Below are 15,850 nucleotides of genomic sequence, written 5' to 3' on the forward strand. Positions count from 1 at the left end.
ACCTATAAGAGAACTGGAGCCCTCCCCTCTCTCTCTCTCCTTTTCCTCTTCCGCTCTCTGACTCTCTCTCTCTCTCCCTCTCTCTGTAACCCCATTCCCCTAATAAACCTCCCACGTGGAACCGATCTCGTGGTGTGATTTGTGGACCCGCGTGTAACCTCCACATCGGTGCTTTGGTCCTAACAGGAATCCTAAACTGAAATGGGATTTTCTCCCTTCACCAAAAGGGAGTTCACCGATGAAGAACAATATTAAATGTTTCAAAGGAAGGAAGAGACTTCAACTTGAATTATGATTCCTCACAAAAAAATAATTCTTCCCAGAATTGCTTGTTGATGTCCCAACTAAGCAGCTGCTACTGGACATGAATATAATTCAATTCAGAAGTATTATCATGATCGTGTATTTTTTTCATTTCCTTTGATAGCAATGCCACATATGTGGAGATAGGAAGACACATTGTTGAAACCAGCTATCTCTCTCCATCATGGGAGGTTCCTGGGTACTTACTCAAGATATGAGGCTTGGTGGACATTGCTTTTACATGCATTTTCATCTCTTAAGCTGAGAGATGAGTTGACATTAGAGAGAAAAATCAATTGTCGTTTTAGAAGGAAGGCTCTGTTATGTGCCTCAATCTGTGTACCACAGGTTTTTTTTCCTAAATATGTACCAACCATGTTGACAGGCTTACGCAAATCTTGAAAAGCTATTATTAACAGACACAGACTTGAAAATTAACCTTCATAGTATATGTAGAAGTAAGACAGGATGTGACACATGGGATTTTACCTGAACATCTAAAATAGAAGTTACAACTACAATCATTAAAGGTTTACAAGATGAAACACCCTTCAAGAAGGCACTGAGGCTATAGATGTGGGACTGAAACTTTGTTGTCAAGGTTAAATGTAAAACCATAATGTACAACCTCAACAAATAGACCATTCATAAATATGTGATTAATATTCCCTCAGGGTTTTGTTCCCTATAACAAATGGCAATAATTTATTAAGGAACTTCATGACACTGGGTTCCTAGTAGAAGTGTTGATCAGTTCTGGTATTTGTTCCTTTGAGAAAAGTCCTTAAGACCTGCTATTTTGTTTCTTTAGTAACCCTGGGTTTAATCCTTAACTCCTGGCTCTCCTTTACTTTCTAACAAAAAGACTAAGAATGGCATTCAAATGTGAATGATTTAAGTAATTTCTGGAATTTACCAGCAGAATCCCTACCAGTTAATTAGGGTCTTGTCTTCATTGTTTACGAGAACTCAGTGTTCTTAACTACCATATGCTGTATTTTTTGAGTCTTTACAGTGTGAAAAACATTCTAAATACTAGGCTACTTCAGGTGGAAGTGTAAATCTCTCCAGGTGTAAAGTGCCTGCGACCAATTTGTAAAGATCTCGGTTTGGGTCTACAAAACCCACATCCACAGCAGAACCGGCATTGCACACACATACTCCTATTTCTCCTACAGGCTCGGCAGGGAGAACACCCAGACACTCAGGGATGTCCACCCTGTAGTGGATAATCTGGTGCTGTGTACTCTGATGTTAATTATTTTGCTCCCCGAGGTCCGCTTGCTGTCCTTTATGAACAGATTAGCACACACCCAAGATGATGTTAGTAAACTTTACCTCTCAAATTATCTCTGATTGGCTAAATAAAGTTGCCTACAGCCTAGAATGAGCAGAAAAGAGGTAGGCAGAGCCATGGTGGAGGACTTTGGGAGTCACAGAGAGAGAGAGAAGCAGCGAGGAGAGGAGGAAGAAAGAAGAGGTCCCCATGAATTAGCATAAAGAAACACATGGCCAAGAGCAGCTTCCTCTGAGAATTGGTATGATGGAGAGAGCAACCTAAATGGAAAACATGCACAAGTATTTATGGGAGTTTTGGAAGGGAAGTAGCCCAGATAGAAATGACTGGAACAAATGACTTGGGATGCATGACTGGGAGATAACAAGGTAACTTAGGGGTGGGGAGGTTACATCTGCCCAGCCCCAGAGGTTTAGGTTATTAAAAATCTAATGGGTGTCTGTGCAATTTATCTATATAGTAGCAGATTAAATAATAATTGCCATAATGATCCTACATATTAATACAAAATATTAATAGCCATTTCACTACAATATGATACAATGTATTTCAGGCTATCCACAGCCTTAAAAATTATAAACACAGTTTAGCAAGAAGAGGAGAGAGCTGCAGTCTCTGGCTCCCCTGCACACCCCTTGTGTTCTTTGTACTGAGAAAAACACTGGCAGCTGAAGCTTCATGCAAATCAGTTCGCATCTGAACAATCTCCCTCTCACAGTCAGCAGCTCACACTGCCTGAATCTGAGACAACAGAGGATAACAACCAGACATACTGAGGTCAGCCCAAATTTCCAGGACTCATGTGGCAAGTCAGAACTTTGGTGGATCAGAAAGTCACTGTATTTTTGAAGTAGGGAGGGCCATAATGGTGGCTAAAGACTTTTGGCCAATCCCCACTCAGGACAGGTGCCTGCAGGATCCCAAAGACAGGGAGCTACTCTGCATGCTTCCCACATCTGAAAATTATTGGAATAACAAAATGAATAATTAATTTATGCTCTGAGCAACCAACTAGTCTCCTTTAGAAGTGGGGCTTTCATGAGAAAACTGATGGAACTAAGACTACAATTAATTATTTTATAATTTAATTAATTAATTACATATCTTTGATCCCAATACCTAGGAGACAAAGACAACAGATTCCTTGTAAGTCCAAAGCCAGCCTAATCTATAAAACAAATCCAGGATAGCCTGGGCTATGAAAAATAACATTGTCTTAATAAAATTAATAATTATGTCTTTGTAAAAAAATATATTTAAACTCCATACAATCCTGTTCTAATTCATCAACATGAAAATGTTTATTTATACGATGATAATATTCATCCCCTTGTAGGGAAATCAAAATATCACAGACCTAGATAAAAACTGGGCTGCTAAATGAAATCAATGTATACTTATGTTAATGTCAAACTGGAGGACAAAGACTATGTTATTTTGGGAGAAGGATTTTATTTCTGTCAACAAAGAAAAAGAGAAGGCTTTGGATTGCATACAAAGTAAAAAGAATAGGATTTAATAGAGGAAGATCTTGACCACAAGCATCAGGAAAAGAAAGATCATGTATGTTAAACCCTCTTTTAGAATAACTCAAAAGCTGACTGGACATGTAAGTGTCTCCAGCAAGAACTTCAGCTATGCATAGCAGATGAATCTTGTTGGCTACAAAATCCTCAAGAATTATTATTATATACCACCCTTTCATATGTCATGAATGGAGATTTGTATTAGTTTGGCATATAATCCAGACTGGCTTAAGGAAAGACAAGTCTTTCACCTGCTTATACAAAGAGAAAAAAAATGCATCCTTAATAAGTCTGTGCATCCTGCACATCTCATACATTTCTAATTTAGAACTGGATAATACTTATGAGAAATTAAATGTTTTCAGAGCAAAAGAACTGGACCCAGATGAAGCAGAATCAGACCTGACAGGATTCATACTGGAAGATGCGAGACTCTGGTACAAAATATTCCAGCAGTCCTGCTTTAGAGAGCTTCAGTTGCTGTTCCATCAAAGCTCGCTTCCAGAACAGCGTCAAAGAAAGCTGCTGATCTCAATTAGTGCAGCTTTTCAGACTATTCAAAACAGGACTTCAATTAAACCTGCAATTTCTCAATATTTAGAGACTGGACAACAAATGTTACTGCTAGCTTGGTTAACCATTTTTTTCCCAATTTCCTTTGGGCCCCACAAAAAATGTATCATACGTTCCAAAATCAGCAGGAAGCAACAAAAAAGAGTGACACCCATTCACTTAAGGTTGGGTGGGAAGATTCTGATTTCTCCCTTGGATAATAGATGCTTGTTGTCACAAAAGGGTTGAAAAAATAGGGGGGCTATGTAGAAATACCATTTAAGAATAATAAGATAAAAAGGTAGATTATTGAATCTACTCTTCAACTTGGCACTATTACTGTAATTCTCCAATAAGGTTATTTTTGCTTTCATTGTTATGAACTATTGTATGTTGATACAGATTTATGATTTTCACTGGTATAAATCTTGGTATATTGATACAATTTGATACAAATATGTTGGCATATTAATATACACACACAAGTGCACGAATGTTTCTACTCTGGTATGAAGTATTGGACCTCCACAACTCATTTATAAATTCAAGATTTACTTCCAGTTTTTTTAAACCTTTCTTTTAAGTTTACATATGTAAATTTAAATAATTAATATATATATTAATGTAAGAGTGCTCTGTCTGTGTGTAAACCTACATGCCAGAAGAGGATATCAGATCCTTTTATAGATGGTTGTGAGCCATCATGTGGTTGCTGGGAATCGAACTCAGAACCTCTGGAAAAGCAGCCAGTGTTCTTAACCACTGATCATCTCACCAGGCCTACTTCCAGTGTTTTAAAAGCTGTTATTGCAAACTGTTTAGGATGATTAAGTAATACAAATCACTAGTTAGTCAGTCAGATTCATTGTCACGTCGTATACTAGTCTAGTTTGTCACAGAAACATGCTTCCTAGGTTTAACAGATAGTAGATGGCTAAAAACCAGCAATATTTGCCTATTCAAATTTTACAGTAGATGATAGATCACATGATTATATACTGTATAAATAGATAGATGGTCTTCAGAAATCTCAGAAACCTACAGAATATGGCATTTAAATTTTTCTATTAATTTAAGGTCTTTTTGACTTAAGGCATGTCATCTCCTGGCAGCAACCCCAGCCTACCTCAAAGAAGATATGAATGTCTGAAAACCTCCATATGGAGCTGCTCCGAGTGTGGGAAGCCACCGAGTGTGGGAAGCCACCGAGTGTGGGAAGCCACCGAGTGTGGGAAGCCACCGAGTGTGGGAAGCCACCGAGTGTGGGAAGCCACCGAGTGTGGGAAGCCACCGAGTGTGGGAAGCCACCGAGTGTGGGAAGCCACCGAGTGTGGGAAGCCACTGAGTGTGGGAAGCCACTGGGCGAAAGCGCCCCGCTTTCTCTGCAGACAATAGCTGTCCAAAAACGGACAGGACTTGAATGCAGGTTAAGTCAACTGCCTGTCTTTCCCAGGACAAGGTAAGCAAGCCCTTCGTATTCCCTGATTAACAATCAAATCTGCCACATATACTGGACCAGAAGGCTGAAGATGTGCTCCGGCGTTCTAGATACTGGATGACTGTCCAGGCAGCAAATCGTCCGTTATTTTTAATAGTTTTGGAGCTGCTTGCCTGAACTTCCTGCTTACTCAGGTAATACTTTATTTCTTTTCAAGTCTCTGTCAAGTCACTGTGAGTTAGCATAGAAAAGAAGCACATAGCCGTAAGGAGCTTGCTATGAGGCTTGGCATGATGGAGAGACGCAACCTAGATGGAAAACATGTGGGGGTATTTATGGGAATTTTGGATGGAAAGTAGTCAAAATAGGAATGACTAGAACAAATGACTTGGGATATAGCTTAAGGGTTTACATCCACACATATCCAGTGGTTTAAAGTTATTAAAAATCTAACAGGCATCTGCGTCATTTATTGAAATAATAGCAGGTTAAATAAAAACTGCTGTAATAATCCTTTGCATTAATACAAAATATTAATAGCTTTCTACCACACCATCCTGTAATACACACTAAGAAACAACGATGAAGTATTAAACATGGACTTTTGTACCTTTCTAATCTTGGTACACACATACCAACCATGTCTTGTTTTGTTTTCTATTGCTGTGACAAAGAGCATAAATAAAGCAACATTTGGAGGAGAGGGTATATTTGGCATATGCATTTAGCCCACAGTGCATCACTGAGGAAGAAAAAGGCTGAAAGTGAAGTAAAACAGAAATCTTAGAGCCAGGAATGGAAACAGAATCCATGAAAGAATTGTGCCTGCTGGCTTGCTTTCTAGACTCATGTTCATCCATCTTTCTAATACCTTTCAGGACCACCTGCCTGGAAGTGGGACTTCACAGAGAGCACATCAATCGTTATTCAAGAAATTAGCCTAAATACTTGCCTGCAGTCCGATCTGATGTATGCATTGTTTGAATTGTGGATTTCTCTTCCCAGAGAACTATCATTTTTCTCACTTTGGAAAAAAAATCTAGCCAGCAAAATTGACATCTATTCAATGCAACAAATTTATCATTATCAAATATTAACCTTTTTTTACATTAGCCCCAAGATTTAATGTTATTGTCATAATATAACACAGGCCAACTTTTAAAAGTCCTTCATTATTTAAAAATTCAATACTTTAGCTGAGCAGTGGTAGCATGCCTCTAGTCCCAGCACTCGAGAGGCAGAGGCAGGTCAATCTCTGTGAGTTTGAGGCCATCCTGGTCTACAGACTAAATTTAAGGACAGCCAAAGATACACAAAGAGAGAAATACTGTCTCAAAAATAAAAATAAAAACCAACGCTGTAAACATATAGTGTTTCTTTAATATATCCAAACTCTGAACTGTGGGCTCCTGAAAAATCAAAATTAAGTTATATACTTTCTGCTTCCAAGAAGGAAGAACCATTTCACAGTTGCAAAGCATAAAATTCCAGTATTATAAATAACTCAGTGTCCAACATTGTAACTCAAATCTGTGTCAAAGGGGATTGTGCAACTGTGCTTTTCTGGTTTTGCCCTCCACAGAACACACAGAAACTATTACATAGGCTCAGGTCCAATCATCCCACATATGCTGCTGTTCTAGGTAGCTATCCCAAAATCCTGGGATCATGGACATGCTAGCACTTCCCTGTTGTTTTTAAACACAAAATCTCTAATGTTCAGTTTTACCAATGAAGACAGGAGCCAAATGCTGGGGTAAAAACCCGCTAGCTCAGAGAAGCAGAGAAAGCATCCAGCTTACCTTACTACTTAGCAGATGTCCGAGAAGGAAAAAGCTCTGTCTTTTTCTCCACCGTGCTCTTAATATCCTTAAACTCAGTGTCCCTCCTTTCTACTCCCTGTGCATCTTTTTATCCATTCTCTGGACCTTTTCTCACTCTTTATGGTTTTTTCCCATGTTCACTTCCTGTCAATCTGGTTGATTGCTCTGCCTCTTGACCTTGGGTTAAAATTACTTAATCCTGTTTACAGAAAGCTCTTGGATTAAAGGTGTGTGTTAGGGCTGAGCCACACCACAATTACTTGTTTACAGTAAACAGAAAGCTCTAGGATCAAAGACTGAGCCATACCACAATTAGAAACAAACCACAATTAGAAACAAGTTTTTACAGTTTACAATCTCTATGTTCAAAATATTCTGCAACACTTCCCTGAAACTAAAGTTACCATCAATAACAGCCTTCCTCAGGCTCTTCAGGTCCTGCAACCCTGCTACATGGTACCAAGCCTCACGCTGTGTGATACCTTCAGTCTGGGATTTCCTCCGCAACTGAGGGTGCACAGTCTCCAAGGACCTTTCCTCAGTGACCCTAACACTGCTACAAAATGCCAAGTCTAAGATGGTCTCCACAACAACACCAGGACACAGAGGAAGACAATGCAGCCACTCCTGATAAGACCTGATAGTCTAGGATTACAAGGAAGGAGAGGAGGACCTCCCCTATCACTGGGACTGGGGGAGGAGTATGGGTAGAGAAGAAGAGGGAAGGTAGAATTGGAAGGGGAGGAGGGAGGGAGCTACAGGGGGGATACAAAGTGAATAAATTGTAAATAATAACAATAATAATAATAATAAATTCAGAAAACAATTAAAAAATTACAGAGACAAAAGATTATATTCTCTAAGAATTTTGACTTTCACAAATAATTCTGATATCTTAGACACAAAAAAGTCATTGCCTGAGTCCATTTAGGAAGCTGGAGAAAAAAAGAAAAATAAACAGACTACACAGCTTCTAAACAAGAAAAGAAAATAAATTGTTTCTTTTATTTTTGGGGGATTATAATACAATTACATTCCTTTTCTGGGCACATTTTGTGTCAAAAGGTCACAATGAACAGCAGAGGAAGAAGAGTGTGTAATGAGTCTGTCAGTCCTGGGAAAAATAAAAGAAGGAAGGAAATTTTTTTTAAAAAAGTCTTATTTGTTAGATATTAGAATGGCTACTCCAGCTTTCTTCTAGAAAAAATTTGCTTGGAAAATATTTTTCCAGCCTCTTAATCTGAAGAATTGCCTATCTTTGTTGCTGATGTGTGTCTTTTGTATGCAGCAGAATAATACTGTTTTCACATTCATTCTGTTCAAATGTGTCTCTTTATTGTGGAATGGAGTCCACTGATGTTGAGAGATAATTAATGACCAACGATTGTTAATTCCTGTTTTGTTTTGTTATGTTGATGGTATTTCTGTGTGTGTGGTTTTTTTTCTATTCTTTTCGTTTTGCTGGTGTGAAATTATTTATTTACTATGTTTTCTTGGGTGTAGTTAATTCCTTGTGTTAGAGTTTTCCTTCTAGTCTCCTTTGTAGGGCTGGGTTTGTGTGAAGATTTTTTTTTTTTTAATTTGAGTTTGGTTTTGTCCTCAAATATCTTGTTTTCTCTATCTATGTTGATTGAAAGTTTTGATGGGTATAGTAGTCTGGGTTGACATCTGTGGTCTGTTAGAGACTTCAAGACATCTGCCCAGGCCCTTCTGGCTTTAAAGTCTTGTTGAGAAGTCTGGTGAAATTGTGAAGGTATGCCTTTATTACTTGGGCTTTTTTCCTTGCCAAGTTTATATGCCAATTTCCTTTAATAGTCTTCATTTGTTCTGTACATTCAGTGTTTAATTATTATGTGGCAGGAGGATTTCCTTTTTTGGTCCAATCTATTTGGTGTTCTTTAAGCTTCTTATACATTTATAGGCATCTTTTCTTTTAGGTTAGGGACATTTTTTTTTTTTATGAATTTGTTGAAAATATTTTGGAGCCTTTGAGCTAGGAATCTTCTCCTTCTTCTATTCCTGTTATTCTTGGGTTTGCTCTTTCCATAGTGTCCCAGATTTCCTGGCTGTTTTGTGTTAGAAACTTTTTAGATTTGACATTTTCTTTGACTGATGTATCAGTTTCTTCTAAGATTCTCTCTTCTATCTCTTGTATTCTGTTGGTGATACTTGTGTCTGTAATTTCTGTTCTCTTACCTTTGTTTTCCATCTCCAGGATTCTCTCAGTTTGTGTTTTCTTTATTGATTCTATTTCCATTTTTAGGTGTTGAACAGCTTTATTCATTTTTCTTCATTTGTTTGATTGTATTTTCCTGTATTTCTTTAAGGGATTTATTCATCTCCTCTTTAAGGACCTCTATCATCTTCATAAGATTCTATTTAAGAACACTGTGTTAGGTATCCAGGGCTTGCTGTAGTAAGATGGCTGGGTTCTATTGATGACATATTGCCCTGGGGTTTGTTGATTGTATTCTTACACTGGCCTTTAGTCTTCTGGTGTTGGCAGGCCCCCAGTAATGCAGGCAGAGTTACAGTCCACAAAATGGAGTGCTTGGGATCAAGTGTGGTTTTACTCTGTTGGAAGTACTTTGGGCAGGAGATTGGGGGGGGGGACATCTCACCTGGTGGTCCCTGATGACCTGCAGCAGGCCCCTGGGGACACAGGTCAAGTTGTGTTCTGGGAATGGAGTGCACAGGGACAGGGCAGGGATCACCACTGCTGCTGTGTTTGCTAGGAACATAGCAGGCAGGGAATTAGGGGGATTTGACCTGGTGGTCACTGATGGGAGCAGGCCTCTGTGAATGCAGGTGGAGCTGTGGGCTTGGAGATAGAGCTCACAGGGTACAAGTTTGATACTATTTGATAGAAAGGGTTCATATTTCTTGTATTTCTTATAAGTATCAGTGTAGCTAAATTTATTGAAACTGAAGAGGAAGTGGAAGATTCAGAAGCATAGCAGGCTTTTCTGATCACCTCCATGTCCAGAGAAAGCTGTAGAGAGGGTGGCCTCTATCTGAAAGAAAGCTCAGTACCTGGAGGGTCAGTAGCCTAACAGTGTAAAGTCCACGTTGTCAGTTCTGTGGGAGTTATGAAAGCTTTGTGTACTTAATCTCTCTACATATAGAATCATATGCAGTGGATAACATCTGGCAAGATCACACATTTCCTGCTTGAGTTTCCCTTGCTTCTTTGTATAAAACTTAACTCTAACCCTAACCCTATCCCTGAGTTACCCTAACCCTAACCCTAACCTTAATCCTAACCCTAACCCTGAATAAAAGTGTCCCCAAAGTGGTCCCCTCTCCCACTGTTAGGAGTCCCAGAAGACAACCAAGATAGACAACCATAACATATTCTGAGGACCTAAGTCAGATTGTGCAGGGTCTCTGGTTGTCAATGCAGTCTGTGAGCTCCTGTGAGCCTAGGTTAGTTGATTTTGTGGGTTGTTTTTGGTGTCCTCAACCCCTCTATTTCCTGCAATCCTTCCTCTTCTACAGGATTCTCTGAGCTCCACCTGAGGTTTGGCTGTAGGTCTCTGTGTGGGACTCTGTGGTAGGGGGAAGCCTGACATTTCCAGATAGCCTCTGTGCTCAGTCTATACTGGTGGACTCACTTTCTCGGCAGAGTGCCCTCTCTACCCCAATTCTAAAATCTCTAAGGAGTATCACGTAGCCCTCAGGGAAGATTACAGGCCTATTCTTTTCCTGATAAGAAACCTGCTCAGCAAGCACCGGGGGATTCCTGGAAATACCCCACCCTGTGCTAAGGAAATCTTAACTTTAAGCAAAAGACTTTCAATTGTACCTAGAGCTTTTTTCCCATAGGGAAATTAAGTGCAATGTTCTCCTTCTTGTGATAGGACTATGCTACTTCATGTAAATCAAGTATCCCTAGCATCTCTAGCCCCAGAGCATCAAACACTTTCACCCTCAAACCTCTCCCGCTGCCTAAGGTTTATAAATCCTTGACTTAACACGAAATAAAGGAGATTCATGATACCATCAGCTCTCCACCGTGGCTGCCTAAGATTTGCTGTTTATTCTGGTGAATTCCTGGAAATTCACTGCTAAACTCCCAGCAGCTCTGCCATCAAAGCACCTGCTGGGCCTGGACCCTGGTTCTGGCCTTCTGGGACTGAGCATCTCCAGACCTGCCTTCTGGCCCACTGGACCTGAGCTTTGCCAGGCCTGTGTTTTGGCTGCAAGCTGACCAGGCATGGGTTGTTGTTTTTTTGTTGTTGTTGTTTTTTTCTTTTTCTGCACCCCTGCCATTAATACAACACCTTTACCAAATGGCTGTGATACTTCAATATCATCTGATACAATTTCATTTTAAAAGAGCTAATAGTAACACCCAGCGTTACACCTGCCCAGGTGAGACCAGGGGCTTTGCCTGATGCACAGACCCCTACCTAAACACTCTAACCATTGCTGAGAGAAACAGAGCCTCTGATGCTGGGTTCTCCTGTTCTTTGTCTGAAAGCTGACAGATGTGCTCCAGACTACCGCTGGACAGAAAACAGCATTTCTGCATTTGTTTCACACTCCTGCTCTCACAAAAGACCCATTTTCAATTCCCCGAACTCATATGTCAGTCACAACTGCCTGTAACTTCAATTACAGGAGATTTGGTACCCTCTCTAGTCTTTGTGGGTACCTTGTCAGAGAACAGTTCTTGGATATGTGTTCAAGCAAATAGAAAGTCTTTCCTAGCCTACCAGAAACTACACTAGGTGTTAGGACTCCAGTGCAATCCCTAACCTTTCTCACGTTGAGATTCTAAACAAAAACAAACAAAACACAACCTGGGTTGTAGCAAGAACAGTTAGACAGAAGCAGAACTACAAAAACTGAAGAGCAAAGTTAGTTCGTTTAAGGACTTTCCCAGAACTACAGACTTTGATGGATTAGGTCTCTGTTCTCATTTTGGCAGGTGGTGCTGCTCATATGCTGGGTTCTATGGCCTGAATGGTTCTTCCATCATGGCGGCAGTTGTGCTAAAGTCTGGAGACCTGTTAAGGTGTGGAGGCTTCTAACAGCCTGAAATTCACATGGTACAAAGACATACATGAATGCAAAATACCCGTGTAAATAAAATATCCATATAAACAAAATAATAAAATTTTAAAAACAATCACTTTTGTGACCTTTCTCAGAGGAGCCTGGCCCTTGTAGTTCTCCAACATCATGTCATACATGACCTGCTGCTCACCATCAAGTAGCTTCCCTCCTCCCTGGAGAAAGCCACAAGCACATCCCTGAAGGTCACCAGCATCTACAGCGTCAAACAGATCTGCACGGAGCTGGATGCATGTCTTCAGCCTCCACTTCTGGAGTTCCATCAGACTGAGCTGACGGTGCTGGGGAGAGAAAATGTGCTTGAGATTGAAGCTTGAAGCTTGCTTAAGGGAACTAAGTCAAGTTTTAGCTCACCTACTCTGTAAAGCAAGGTCCACACTGTGCTTTAGATTAAGCAACTATCATAAAAAAATTTAAATCAAGGTCATTAAACAGGGAGGAAAAATCAAAAACCAAAGGTGAACCCATGTTTATATCAGGTGAAATTGAAAACCTAATTCAAGGAAGAAAAACAAGGGTGACTGCAGCAGCCCATCACTCCTTAATGCTGAAGACACTTCTCAAGCTGCATTTTCTGACCTGAAACAATCACCAAACATTTTCACTGGAGTAGCTTACTTTTCAATAGAAACAAGACAATTTGAGAAAGAAATGAGACAGGTGATACAGATGCAAGGCTGTTGACTGTGTCTACAAGGACAGCACTCAGGAGCAAGGTCAGAGCAGCCTCCGCTACAGTGTGAGACCCTATCTCAAAAACAGCCTCACACAGTCAGGGGAGACGGTTCTGCAAGGAAAGGTAGGTATAGGCCTGCCAACTGGAGTCTATACCTCGAATCCATATGAAAACCAACTCCACAAGTTGTCCCTACACGAGTGCCAGGGTGTGTGTGTGGATACACACATGTACACAACCCAATAATAATATGAATTAAGATTATTTATAAGAATAAAGAAAAAATTATTAAAAAATAAAACATTTGGTGACTAATTATCTCTCATAAAGAACAATAGTGTTAGAAGATTGGGAAAGTGTAGGCTCATTTTAAATGCTGAAAGAAAAGAACTGTCAAACAGAATTCCCTTATTCAGCAAAAGTAGTTTTCATTTTTTTAGTTTTTATTTTTATTAATTACATTTTATTCACTTTGTATCCCAGCTGTAGCACCCTCCCACACCTCTCCCTCCCTCTTCCTCTCCTATAGTTTTTCAATACTGACACAAAATAAAAAGATTTCAAAATAAGTAAAAATAACATTTAGCTGGGCATTGTGGTTCACAGTTTTACTCTAGTTGAAATTGCAATATTAAATTTTAAAAATATAAACAGCATGCCTCAACTATCTGCCGCCTTAGAGAGGTGAGAATAAAAATGATAAACCCATCACAAACACGTCATAGTTGCTTTGGAAAACACATTATCCAGTCATTTAGTCTTTAGAACATTATCTCTATTAATCAGGTTTTTTTGTTTTTACTTTAACAAAATACATGTGACAAAGGAGGATTGTTTTAGCCCACAGTTTCGGAGTTTTCAGTCCACAGTCAATGTGCTAGCTAGTTTTATCATCAACTTGACACAGCTGGTCATTTGGGAATACAGACTCTCAGCCAAGAAACTGCATTCACAAGACTGGCCTGCAGGCAAATCTGTAGTGCGTGTTTGGGATGTGTTTGTCATTTTTATTCTCACCCCTCTAGGGTGGCAGATAGATGGGGCCTTCGGCAATAAAAAAGGGAATTCCAGGCTCTAACAAACTCATTGGTTGGATTAATCTGTTCACGGTTCTCAAATCTGTTAACATTCTCATTTCCCCACTTTCTTTTTTATAACAAATACAGGGGATTCCAAGGGCTGGTGGCTCTTCTGTATGTTGAGCCTCCAGCTGCTCTTGTACCCGCTGCTCAAATGCCTGTAAGTTTTTTAGGTAAAGGTCACTGCTCTGCCCACACAGGCTTATAGTCAACCATTTTTAAGAGTAGGCCCTTGGTATAATTTCAGCAGTGCCCCCATCCCTCACGAATTTGGAAACATCCTTGTTGTGTCCCATTTTTGGACAACTTGCACAGTCTGTGGTTGTTCTGGATGACATTTTTCAGTAACCTCCTCCAATATGTCTTCCATTTCACACACATCCCTTTTTTTGATATATTTGAGTGCTCTATCTGAATATACACCTGCATGCCAGAAAAGGGCATCAGATGCCAGTATAGATTGTAAGCCACCATATGGTTGCTGGGAATTGAACTCAGGACCTCTGGAGGAGCAGCCAGTGCTCTTAACCACTGAGTCACTTCCCCAGCACCTTCACCCGTTATTTTAGGGATTGTCTCTATTGAAGAAATATCAACCCAAGTTCCCCACTGATGTAATAAATTGCATCCCCTTTCCTCTTTGGCCTTCTGATCCCACCCATTTAAGCCATGGTATACCATTATCTGAGACAACTTTTTAGTTCCTAGAAACAGGGTGTAAACTGTTTGAAGGGGCTATTCTGAATCTCAAGGTTTTGTGAAATAATTACATCAGCTCCTGTATCCACCAAACCTTCTATTTCAATGTCATTCACTTGCTACTTTAATTTGGCCTCTAATCATTAACAACTGTTGGCCAAAATACACATTTTCCTGTAGTTCTAAACCCTCATGATCTTTCTGCTGGAGCAGTTTTGCCTTTGATATACGGAAACAGTAACAGCTGAGCAATCCTATCACCTGTGTTAAATTGCATCTCTTTTTACATAAGCCATTATTTTAATTTCTCCTTTGAAATCTTCATCTATAATTCCTGGATGCACAATGAATTTTTTGGATTAAACTATCCCTTACCAAGACCATTCCTACTGTCCCTGAGGGAAAAGGACCAAAAACTCTAGTATGTGGTTTATCACACTGAATTTTGGGGTAGTGTAAGATGTTGTCTATGGCCAAGTCTAGAGCAGCAAGCTTGCAGCACCATGCTTTAGCCGAGGTTCTGCCTGCTTGTCCCTTTCCGACAGGAGTCAGACAGCTTGTACTTTTTGCTGCAGGGCCTTGACCTTGAGCTAGCCCCCAGCCATTTCATTTCCCAATGGCAAGAAATCACCTTGGCTATCTCTTTTGGACCTACACTCATTGGCAACCATTGCCATATCACCTGCACATCCCCAGAATCCTAAACCTTCCTGGTTTTTTTTTTTTTTTTACCTTTCTGGTTTATATTTAGAAAAATATTGCTCTTAGAGATGCCTTGTTCACAGTTTTGTTTCAAATGTCCATATTTTCCACAATTAAAGCATTAGGCTTTAATGACCTTTAGTGGCTTGGTCGTAGTCTCTCTACCAATGACAATATCTTCCATGGTTAAAGCACCATGCATTTTGAGATCTAAACCTTTAGCTATGGCTTTCCCAATTATTGTGGCATTACACAGGCCAGAACCAGTATCAGTCAACTCCTTGATCCACTCTTCCATAGTGCTGTCCTCACCTTTACTTGCCTTATAACTTTTTTCATTTCAAATGCCAAGATCTCAATTAGCACTTATCTCACATCAGGGTCTTATATGGCTTTTTTCACAGCTGAAACTAATCCTTTGTAAAAAAAAAAAAAAAAAAAAAAAAAATCAGTGAAGGCTTCTCTGATCCTTGTATAAGATGTGAACGTCTTTCCTGGCTCCTCAACTTTGTCCCAGGCTCTTAAAATGGCGTTGTTCTATGATTGTGTCTTCAAATTGAACTTGTTCTTGTATATCAGCATAATAACCTTTGCCCATCTACTGGTCCCTCACCATATTAATTCCGCTTACTCTATTGTGCTGTTCCAAATTCCTGGCTTCTTCTTTCCACCATGA

The sequence above is a fragment of the Meriones unguiculatus genome, chromosome 7 (assembly GCF_030254825.1).
Source record: "Meriones unguiculatus strain TT.TT164.6M chromosome 7, Bangor_MerUng_6.1, whole genome shotgun sequence".
In the NCBI taxonomy this organism is placed as follows: domain Eukaryota; kingdom Metazoa; phylum Chordata; class Mammalia; order Rodentia; family Muridae; genus Meriones; species Meriones unguiculatus.